This window comes from Cetorhinus maximus, chromosome 5 (assembly GCF_964194155.1).
Source record: "Cetorhinus maximus chromosome 5, sCetMax3.hap1.1, whole genome shotgun sequence".
Lineage (NCBI taxonomy): Eukaryota > Metazoa > Chordata > Chondrichthyes > Lamniformes > Cetorhinidae > Cetorhinus > Cetorhinus maximus.
Genome location: NC_135883.1, coordinates 6,824,194 through 6,832,281, shown reverse-complemented (window position 1 = coordinate 6,832,281; position 8,088 = coordinate 6,824,194). Strand labels below are relative to the sequence as shown.

The 8,088-nt window shown below is 44.6% G+C and overlaps 1 pseudogene; it reads left to right on the top strand.

The window, feature by feature from the left end:
* The first annotated feature begins 7,248 nt into the window (after nucleotides 1–7,248).
* On the top strand, nucleotides 7,249–7,828 carry LOC144680272 (protein FMC1 homolog pseudogene; annotated as a pseudogene).
* Nucleotides 7,829–8,088: the final 260 nt, after the last annotated feature.

The following is an 8,088-nucleotide window of genomic DNA, read 5'->3' as shown; positions in this document are numbered from 1 at the left end:
ATTCCATTTGCCACTGATCAGCCCGTCTATATCCTCCTGTAATCTAAGGCTATCCTCCTCACTATTTACCACCCCACCAATTTTCGTGTCATCTGTGAACTTACTGATCAACCCTCCTACATTCAAGTCTAAATCATTTATATATGCCACAAACAGCAAGGGGCCCAACGCTGGTCCCTGTGGACACTGGACACAGGCATCCAGTCACAAAAACACCCCTCGACCATCACCCTCTGCTTCCTGCCACTCAGCCAATTCTGGATCCAATTTGCCAAATTGCCTTGGATTCCATGGGCTTTTACCTTCGTTATCAGTCTCCCATGCGGGACCTTATCAAAAGCCTTGCTGAAGTCCAAGTAGACTACGTCAAATGCATTGCCCTCATCTACACACCTGGTCACCTCTTCGAAAAATTCAATCAAATTGGTCAGACATGACCTCCACTTAACAAAACCATGCTGACTGTCCTTGATTAATTCCTGCCTCTCCAAGTGTAGATTAATTCTGTCCCTCAGAATTGCTTCCAATAGTTTCCCCACCACTGAGGTTAGACTGGCTGGCCTGTAGTTCCCTGGTTTATCCCTTCTTCCCTTCTTGAATAACGGTACCACATTGGCTGTCTCCTCCAGTCTTCTGGCACCTCACCTGTGGCCAGAGAGGTATTGAAAATTATTGCCAGTGCCCCTGCTATCTCCTCCCTTGCCTCACTCAACAGCCTGGGATATGTTTCATCCGGGCCTGGAGATTTATCTACTTTTAAGCCTGCCGGACCACTTAGAACCTCCTCCGTTTCTCTGCTAATTTCTTTAATTATATCACAGTCCTTCTACCTGATTTCCATACCCACATCGTCCCTCTCACTTGTGAACACCGACACAAAGTATTCATTTAGAACCCTACCTACGTCTTCCGGCTCCACACACAAATTACCACTATGGTCCTTAATGGCCCCTACTCCTCCCCCAGTTATCCTCTTACTCTTAATGTACTTGTAAAATAACTTAGGATTTTCCTTTATTTTACCTGCCAATGTTTTTTCATGCCCCCTTTTTGCTCTCCTAATTTCTTTTTTAAGTTCCCCCCTACACATGCTATACTCCTCTAGGGCTTCCGCTGTTTTGAGCCCTCGGTATCTGCCATAAGCCTCCCCTTTTCTCTTTATCCAATCCTGTATATCCCTCGACATCCAGGGTTCCCTGGATTTGTTGGGCCCACTCTTTATCTTTACTGGAATATGTTGGCCCTGCACTCTCCCTATTTCCTTCTTGAATGAGTCTCACTGCTCTGACCCAGATTTACCTAAAAGTAGCTACTCCCAGTCCACTCTGGCCAAATCATATCTGATCTTATTAAAATTGGCCTTCCCCCAATTTAGAACTCTGATTTCTGGCCTGTCCTTGTCCTTTTTCCATAATAACCTTGAATCTAACGGAGTTATGATCACTATCTGCAAAATGCTCCCTCATTGATACCTCTACAACTTGCCCTGCTTCATTCCTTAAAATTAATCCAGGACCACCCCAACCCTTGTAGGACTCTCTACGTACTGGCTTAAAAAGCTCTCCTTGCTATATTTTAAGAATTCCGCTGCCTCTAAACCTATCACACTATGACTAGCCCAGTTAATGTTGGGGAAGTTGAAATCCCCTACTATTACTACCCTATTATTTTTCCACTTCTCTGAAATTTGCCTACATATCTGCTCTTCTATTTCTCTCTGACTGTTTGGGGGCCTATAGTACACTCCCAGCAATGTGATTGCTCCTTTTTTGTTTTTCAGTTCTACCCATATGGCTTCATTTGAGAAGCCTTCTAAGATGTCATCCCTCCTTACTGCTGTAATTGATTCCTTGATCAATATTGTGATACCCCCTCCTTTTTTACCTCCTTTCCTGTCTCGCCTGAAGACCCTATATCCTGGAATATTGAGCTGCCAATCCTGCCCCTCTCTCAACCATGTCTCTGTGACAGCAATGACATCGTACTTCCATGTGTTAATTTGTGCCCTCAACTCATCTGCCTTATTCATCAGACTCCTTGCATTAAAATAAATACCACCCAACTTTGCCAAGCTCTCTAGTGCCTTAACTGGCCTATAATTTCTATGCCTTCCAGACTCACTTGCTGTCTCTTCTAATTTTGGCTGTGCATCTCCCCTTGCTGAACCTCCTTTCAGGATCCCATCCCCCTGCCAAGTTAGTTTCAACCCTCCTCAACAGCACTAGCAAACCTCCCCACAAGGATGTTGATCCCATTCCCGTCCGCCTTGTACAGGTCCCACTGCCCCCAGAATCGGTCCCAATGTCCCAGAAATCTAAAGCCCTCCCTCCTGCACCATCTCTCCAGCTGCGCATTCATCTGGACTGACCTCCCATTTCTATACTCACTAGCGTGTGGCACCGGAAGTAATCCAGAGATTTGAGGTCCCGTTTTTTAATCTGTTTCCTAGCTCCCTCTATTTTGCTTGCAGGATCTCACCCCTCTTTCGACCTATGTCGTTGGCCAATATGTACCACGATGTCTGTCTGTTTGCCCTCCCCCTTTAGAATGCCCTGCAGCCGTTCAGTGACATCCTTGACCCTGGCACCAGGGAGGCCACATACCATCCTGAAGTCACATCTACGGCCGCAGAAACGCCTGTCTGTTCCCCTTTCTATTGAGTCTCCTACCACTATTGCTCTTCCCCTCTTTTTCCTCCCCCCCTGTGCAGTTGAGCCACTCACAGTGCCATGAAAGTGGCTGCACTCCCCAGAGGAACCGTCACTCTCATCGTTTTCCAACACAGAAAAACGGTTCTCGAGCGAGATGCACCCTGGGGATTTCCTGACCACCTGCCTGACACCTTTCTTCTGACTGATGGTCACCCATTCCCTCTCTGTCTGCACTTACATAAGCTGTGGGGTGACCATGTCTAAAAACGTGCTATCCACGAAACTCTCAGCCTCGCGGATGTATCTCAGTGCCTCCAGCTGCTGCTCAAGCTCCGAAACTCAGAGCTCAAGTAGCTGCAGCTGGTGACACTTCCTGCACATGTGGTTAGTCAGAGCGCAAGGAGCATCTGGGACTTCCCACATGTTGCAGGCGGCACATAACATGGGACTGAGCTGCCCTTCCATGCCTCTAGTTGAAAAAAAACCCCTTACTTTAAGTTAAATACAGTAAAAAAAATAAAATTATTTATGTACCTTAAATAAAAACTAGAACCTTTACCTTTCCTTAGCTTAATCTATTTTAAACTGGAGAAAAAACTGGAAAGTCATTAGATTTTGATGAATGTTTCCAAAATCGGGGGTGAGGCAGATTGGCATATCAATAACGTGGGAGTGGATGAAATCACAGCATTGCAACCTGTGCTGGAGTGTAGTTGCATGATAATGTCCACAATTAGTGCTACTGAGCATGGAGAGTGTAGAGGGGTGAACAAACACTGATGGGTCCAGGAGCGCAGTGGTCATGTTAGTCAACTTGTTATCCAGAGGCATGAATTAATATTCTATTTTGTAAAGAAAAGCTACTATCTTTCTCAACTGCATTTTTGGATGAGCCAGGTTCAAATTCCACTATTGGAGAGTTTGAGAATTTGAATTCAGTTTAAAGAAACAGAAATAAAAATATGGTGTCTATAAAAATAATTGTAAAGCTGTTGGATTGTCGAAGGACCCAACTGTCTCTCAGATATCCTTCATGGAAGGAAACCTGCCATCCTTACCTGGTATGGCCCATACGTGACTCAGTTTCACACCAATGTGCCCTCTCAAATGCCCAAACAAAGGATTCAATTATATCTAAATGCTAGTCCTGCCAGCGACACCCACATCCAGAGAATGAATGGACAGTCTTCCTAGTAATTATAGCTGAAAATATATTTATCTTTGGTAAATTTCAATTCTTAGCTGCATTATGCCTTTCAGTGGTGTCTGCATCCTACTGCTTATCAGGAATACCAGGTTGAGTGAATTTGAGTAGGATATTTTTCAAAGTGCTGAGCACTGCACAGCAGGAATACAGAAGGCAAACAGGGATTGCAGATAGCTTCATATAATCTAGCCTTAAAAATTTGAAAGTGGCTTCACAAAAACTTGAACAATTGACAAATTACAAAGACCTCGCTCTATTTTCAAACCTGACCAGAGAAAGATCCTGAGGGACAAAACATATTCTCTTCAAGTTGAAAACATTTTTATTCAATACCATTTTTTGTAAAGAAAAGCTACTATCTTTCTCAACTGCATTTTTGGATGAGCCACGTAATAATTTTTTTTCCCTTTACAAAATAGATTAGGGTTATCAATACTAAAAATAGATTAATGATGTCAAAGTATGCAGCCTAATCTCTATCCTGTAACAGGCACGACCAGAATCAACCAGTTTAAATTGTGCTATGTATTTAATAAAACCTAATGATTTGATGTAAAATAATGATGTTAAATAAATGTAAAATCATTTCTCTCTTTGCTTTTTGGGATTGTACCATCCACAATAATATTACTATTTGGTTCTTGTGTAGGGCATTTTTTGGCAGCCCTGTAATTGATATAAGTACTGCAATTTTGTATTTTGTGTGTTGAATTGAACTCATTTGTAATGCATTACCAGAAAATCACAGAGGGCCACATTTCCCTCAGTACATGCAAGGAAAATAGTGGTCATGTTACTGGACTGGTAGTTCAAAGGCTTGAACTAGTGATGCAGAGAATGAGAGTTTAAATTCCACCATGACAGTAAAAGTGTTCAGGAAGATTGTTGTAAAAACCTTGGTCCACTAATGTCCTTTAGGAATGGACACTTCCCTTCCTTACCTTGCTTGGTTCATTTGTGTCTCAGTCCCACACGAACACAGTTGACTGTCAACTCCGAAATGGCCTAGCCGGCTTCTTAGCTGTGTCTTCCATCATCAACTTTGTAAGGGCAACCAGGGATGGGAAATAAATGCCAGCCATGCTCCCACCTGAGAATGATTTTTTTTAAAGTGAATGAACACAGCTTTTCACAAAATAATTATACAGTGGAAAATACAGCCACAAAACATTAATTGGGAAGTGGACTCAACTAAACTGAGGTAAATAGCTATTTCCATAACTCTGATGCATCATATAAGGCATACTTGAAGTAATATTTAGTTAGACAAATACTCAGTCACAAATTGCCAACTATATCCTGGTTGATACAAAACTGCCTTAACTTTTGGAATTATTGGGATGTGGTCACTCACTATGACTTACACAATGATCATTAACTGCCTGCAATGATTACGTTATATTCTTCAGCAAGCTAATCCAAAAGAAAATCATATTTTATTATACCATTTAAATGGTACAAGGCAATGAATCTTATATATGAAGACTATGAGGAACTGTACTCCACCAATTATCAATTCTTGACCTAACTGTAGGGCAATGCCTAAAAAAAGATTCAGTTTTCCAGGGAGACACGATTAGGGGTATCATTGTTTGATGGTATCATAGAATTAAGTGATTCAAACGAAAATTTGGTTGTGGCTGCAAAAGCCAAGCCAATCGTTAACTTTCCAACACAGGGTAATTCTAAACACCTGCACATTGGATGAGACACCAGTTAAGACTGAGTCCAAGAGTTAACTTAACTGATTTCCCAGTAGCTGGAAAGGTTCAACCAATTTCATACATTTCAAAGTGAGAAGCATGAACAATGTTATGCCATTGTTGGTTTTCCCAGAGCATTGGGTGTCGTTAAAATACGGGATGATTGGGGGTTCATTAGTTAATCTAACAATCCATGAATTCTTAAATTCCCTCAATCTGCGGGTGATGTGAGATACTCAGAAAGGATCCTCCACACAAATTGTCTAGTTCCAAGGGTCAGCACGTGGTTCAGCCAATAGTCAGTGCAGAGGTTGTTTGAACAGACTATTCATCTGCAAGGTTGCAGCTGTAGAACCACAAATACAGTTTGAAACCATAGGATAAACTTTGCCAACAATGTGGAGCTTCACTGAACAGGACAGTGGGTCACAAACCTGGGCTGATTGTGTTCAGCCACCAATGTGCAACTCATGCCCCTCTACAATAGGAGACTGCCTTGCAAATTATATTGCATTGTCACCAACAGTCCACAGAAAAGCAAACCTAGTTGAAGAAACACGATCTATCACTGTGGTTCTCTGGCAGCGACCTTGCAGATGAATAGTCTGTTCAAACAACCTCTGCACTGACTATTGGCTGAGCCAGGTTTTGACCCTGGGAACCGGGCGATGTGTGGAGGATCCTTTCTGAGTATCTTACATCACCTGAGGGAATTTAAGAATTTGTGGATTGTTAGATTAATGAATGAACCCCTAATCATCCCATATTTTAACTGCACCCAACGCTCTGGGAAAACCAACAATGGCATAACATTGTTCATGCTTCTCATGTTTTCTGAAATTTTCAAGCAACAGTTTCAATGCCTTGATCAGTGACGTGGCATAGCGTGGGGTGGGGTGGCGTGGTGTGGGTGGTGTGGGGTGAGGTGGGGTGGTGTGGGTGGTGTGGGGTGAGGTGGGGTGGTGTGGGGTGGGGTGGCGTGGTGTGGGTGGTGTGGGGTGAGGTGGGGTGGCGTGGGGTGGGGTGGCGTGGGGTGCGGTGGCGTGGGGTGGGGTGGTGTGGGGTGGGGTGGGGTAGCGTGGGGTGGGGTAGCGTGGGGTGGGGTGGGGTGGCGTGGGGTGGGGTGAGGTGGGGTGGGGTGAGGTGGGGTGGCGTGGGGTGGGGTGGCATAGCGTGGGGTGGGGTGGGGTGAGGTGGGGTGGCGTGGGGTGGGGTGGCATAGCGTGGGGTGGGGTGGGGTGGCGTGGGGTGGGGTGGCGTGGGGTGGGGTGAGGCAGGGCAGGGGGGAATACCCCCTCAATACTGCACTGGGGAGTCAGCCGGGGCTTTTGTGCTCAAGTCCTGGAGAGGGACTAGAACCCAGAGGGCATCATGGTGGGGGCAGGGTGTAAAATGTGGCGAGCCATTCAAAACTCCATTGACTTCGGCGGGCCTATAAAATCCCACCGGCATAAAATTTCACCCATAATCTCTGAGTCGGGGACGAGGGTATTAACAACCGAGCCCATGGCTGACATGACACATAATTCTAACCTCAAGAATAGATGATACAAACTTGGAGATAAAGGAAAACATGTAAGTTTAATCTATGTATTAAATGAAATATATATACATTTAAGGATACAGATAAAGGGTCGTATCACCTATCCTGAGGTTAGGATTAAGTGCTCCAACTGGGTTCGATTTCTCGGCCTGGCTGTCGCGATGCTGCCGCCGCTCCGGTTGCTGAGGGGAATTTGTAAAGAATTGAGGAGCTGGAGCCCGGCTCCTGGTCACAGTTACCGAGCCTCCGCCGCTGATAAATATATAATGGAGCAATTCCGCAGAAAGCAGGTTTACCAGTGAGAAGTTATGCCGTGCCCAGCATGAACTGTATCACCAGGCCTCTAGCTACTTGTGCCTGCTGCAGAGTGACCGGCAGCACCCAGCACTGCACCAGGAGTACCACACCAAGGGAGAGCGGTCACCCCCATGAAGTGGCGCAGCTTGTCGGACTCAAACTGCCGCAGCAACCCTGGAGGCAAAGGATGGGAAAAGTGAAGGGGACTGAGGACTTCCAGCAACCTTGCCGGAATCCATTGTCGCATCGACCCACGTAGTCCCAGGATCTGGAGTGTACCCTATTCATGAGCAAGTTATTGTAATTTCTGTAGTGGTGTTATTCACTGACATAAGTAAATGTGATCCTGTGGGCGACCATTGTTTCTTGTGCACAATGGAGCTCTCAGTTTCTCAAAAGTTCATGAAGTTATTAAAAACAGATTCCAGTTTAAAAAAAAAACCAAATGTCCTCTCCTATCTGTAAACCAGCTCCAATTTTTTTTCCAGCCAATCAAGGTGCAGGCCTTGAAAGACCAACCTAGCAGCAACATTCAAGTAAGTAGGTCAATGCTTTGATGGGTTTTAAGCTCGATAACGATGAAGTAATTAATTGACAACCCAGGAAAGAAGATACAGTTGAAATCTTGTCAGGAGCAATCTAAGTGTTAGTCTTAGATTTGGCAGTTTAAAAATGCTTTTGAATAAT